The sequence below is a fragment of the Corvus brachyrhynchos genome, unplaced genomic scaffold (genome assembly GCF_000691975.1).
Source record: "Corvus brachyrhynchos isolate BGI_N302 unplaced genomic scaffold, ASM69197v1 scaffold101, whole genome shotgun sequence".
Taxonomy (NCBI): Eukaryota; Metazoa; Chordata; class Aves; order Passeriformes; family Corvidae; genus Corvus; species Corvus brachyrhynchos.
The window spans coordinates 1,843,011-1,846,124 of record NW_008237239.1 but is presented as its reverse complement, the minus strand read 5'-3'; the positions used below and the strand labels follow the sequence as shown (position 1 = coordinate 1,846,124).

The window sequence follows — 3,114 nt, the reverse complement described above, 5'->3', positions numbered from 1 at the left end:
AGGAATGCCTTTGCACTTCTCTGTTTCTTTTTAAGATGAGGCTGGCTGTCAGGTAAGGTAATCATGGCATAAGCCAAGTCATGTGGATCTTAAGAGTTTGCAGATGAGCCACAGGACAAGCTATTTGCAGCACAGGCACAAGGCTGCCAGCCCTGAGGATTTTGTTGGAAGCTTCTCTCCCTCCTGCTTTTCTTAAACCTCTTGGCTGCTGACATCCTGTAACTGAAATACCCTCAGCTTCCATTTTAATGGGGTTCCAGCTTTTCTGTTCACAAAAGAGAAAGCTGGGACATATGACTCAAGCATGTTTGTCCTAAGGACCCCAGATCAGGGGCAGGTTAAGAGGCAACACTTATCTGGGATAACATGTAAAACACTGGGATATAAGACAGGCATTGGGGTGTGGGCCTAACTGAGGTCTGAATGCCTGAACCACTGTCAATGTCACTGAAATGTTACTGCAAGAAAACACAATTTATTCTGAGCAAGCCAATACAAAGCTTTTGAAATCAGCAGTTCCTCCAAGGCTAAGGACAGTACTGCCATGATCCACACTGACCAGCTACAGACACACGAAAAGCACCTCAGAATGCATTTTCATTGTTCAAATGCATTTTGCTTTCTGCGAGGAGAGCAGGGGAGAGCACTGCAGAGCCCTCAGCATGTCTGCCTGGCAGAATTCCCTGGCTGCAGAGAGGTGGGGCATTTGGGATGTGAGGAGATGCTGCCCCTGTGGGCTCTCCCTCTGAGAAAAGTGCACGGATGCTCTGTGGAGCAGGAACCAGATTCACGGCAGGGGGGGAATCCGAGTGAAGCCGCAGAGAGGGCCTGATCTCCCCCAGTCTTTGTCAGACGAAGTGCCAGGATTTCCCTAGTTGCTGGGGCCATTTAACTCTGCTGTGGATATGGAACCTGTTCAGCTCTCCTAATCCCTCCGCTGGCATCGCTTCCAGTGCCAGAGCTCACCCAGCCCTGTGCCAGGCACCCTGCCCGCCTCCCCTTGCCACCCTGGGCAGCCAGGGCTTGGTCCCCGCACATGGGTGAGACACTCCGTTGGCAAAGAGGGGCAAGGCATGGTCAGAAACCAGATGGAAACTGCAGGAAACCTTGCCAGAGCTCTCCAGTTCCTGTGTCAGCTGCTGGTCTTCTCTGGGTGGGAAACTGGGGGTGAGGTAGTGTGTAGTAGGGCTGCATGAAGATGAAGAAATACTGAAACACATTTTCAACTCTTCTGTATAGGATTTTTTGCTTAATGACAGGATCATGGGGATTATGGGGAGCTCATTGAAGAACTTTGACATGGGAACACAGTGGGGCCCATGTCCCTGTCCCTTTCTGCTCTGCTTTGTGCATTCCCTCCTGGCACAGGCAACTCAGCTTGCCAGGGCAGCCAAGAGCAGCTCGGCCCTCACCTTCCCAGCAGCAAAATCCACTCTGTCCATCCGGATGCAGTCACTCCCAGCCTCTATCATGTAGAGGACCCACTGATGGCTACTCTCATCCCTTTTATCTCCCCAACAGAGCTGCCATGGGATGCTCTCTTCCATGAGCAGCTGAATCCATGTGCACCCATGAGGGCAAAGGTCAGAGTGGAGAGAGAAAAGCAAACAGCAGGTTCCCCAGACCCGCAGGAGGGAAGCAACATCTTCCCTCTTCCTGGCTGGATTCTCCCAGTGAGCCTCAGCTTCCAGCTGGAGCTGCTTGCTTCCAAGAGCTGTGCCAGGGAGGCCGTGGATCCTGGCCATGTGCTGGGGCTCAGAGCCTTGTGCTCAGGCAAAGTGAAGCAAAGTGGAGGATGAGCCACCTCAAGGTCGGGGTGATAAGTAATGCTCAGCACTGAGGGGAGCTGGAAAAGGCAGCTCTTGGTGAAATTCCAGAATACTTCCTGGATTTGCACTCAGGAGAGGATCCCCAAGCCCTTTTTGTTGTTGGATTCCCTGCCTGTCCCTCCTCAAACTCCCAGCTTGGCTTTGTCATCATTTTAACTTAAGTGCTGGTCAGTGCCACTCGTCATTTTATATGTGGGAAGTTTTGGGGCATACTGGGGGTCTGGCCTCCACCTCAGCAGGTGAGGAGCTGCAGGGAGGGCAGTGTGCCAGGAGCAATGCTGTGGAATGGACGTCATGGCTGTGAGGCACAACTGTCTGCCCACAAGCAGCTGTTGGAGCGGCGATGGGAAGCTCTGGCAGCTGTGCAGAATGGTGGGGGAGTTGTCAATGTGCTGCACTGGAATACCTGGAAAAATCATAATGGGGTTAGGGCACTGACTGTCCAGCCCCATGCTTGGGAGGAACTCCGGGATCTGGAGAATTACGGGGGAAAACAGTGAGGTTTATTCATTGCCCCCTCTTTCCCCCAGACCCGGTACAATCCTGCCTTCACGGCCAGGCTGCCATGTCAGCACTGCACACAAAGGGCTCTCAGTCCTCGGGAGTCTGAGCCAGGGCAGAAGGATTTTTAACGCTTTAAATGATAGCTAAGGACTGGGAGGGATCTTGAGGCTGAATCCATCTGCTGTCCTCCTGAGACCTCTTCTGTGGGAACTCAGGTCCTCCTCCTGGGCATTTGCAGCAGGAGCAGCTGTGGGGGTGAGCCATGGGGCAATGAGCTTGTCCGTCTGCTCCAGAAGATTCCCTGCTCACTGGGGTGAGCCTTGGTGGCTGAGGCTGGTTCTGGATTTCCCATCCCGATCCGGGGAACACTCCAGATCCCCGCCCAGCAGCTGCCTGCACCCCACATCTGAGCGAAGGGCAGCGCAGCATGTCAGGTGGACAGCCTCACTGTCCTCCCTTGTGGGTACCGGCCACTGTCGCCACCACCCCGCAGAGGCACGGCGTGTCCGGCTGCCCTCACCCTCCATTCCCTCACCCTTGCTGCCATCCGCTCCTATCCCCACTGCCCCCCATCATCCCTCCTCCCCACGGTCCAGCCCCCTGTGCCCCCATTCCGACTGTTTCCTGTCGTGCCGCACGCATCCCTGCACTTCATCCCCGCTGCTCTGCACCATTCCCCATGCCCACGGCTCAGCCCCCCGGGGCCCCATCCCCACTGCCTCCGCTCCACTCCCCATCCCCGGTGTCCCCCATGGCCCCCCATCCCCACTGCCCAGCTCCG

General features: G+C 55.3%; 1 long non-coding RNA gene across 1 annotated transcript in view; it reads right to left on the bottom strand.

Moving 5' to 3' along the window:
* Positions 1-459: 459 nt before the first annotated feature.
* LOC108445551 overlaps positions 460-3,114 on the bottom strand; it is a 3,555-nt gene continuing 900 nt past the window's right edge. Inside the window, exon 2 of the long non-coding RNA XR_001860439.1 lies at positions 460-2,580. This is a non-coding gene — a long non-coding RNA (uncharacterized LOC108445551). The remainder of the gene's footprint in view (positions 2,581-3,114) is intronic.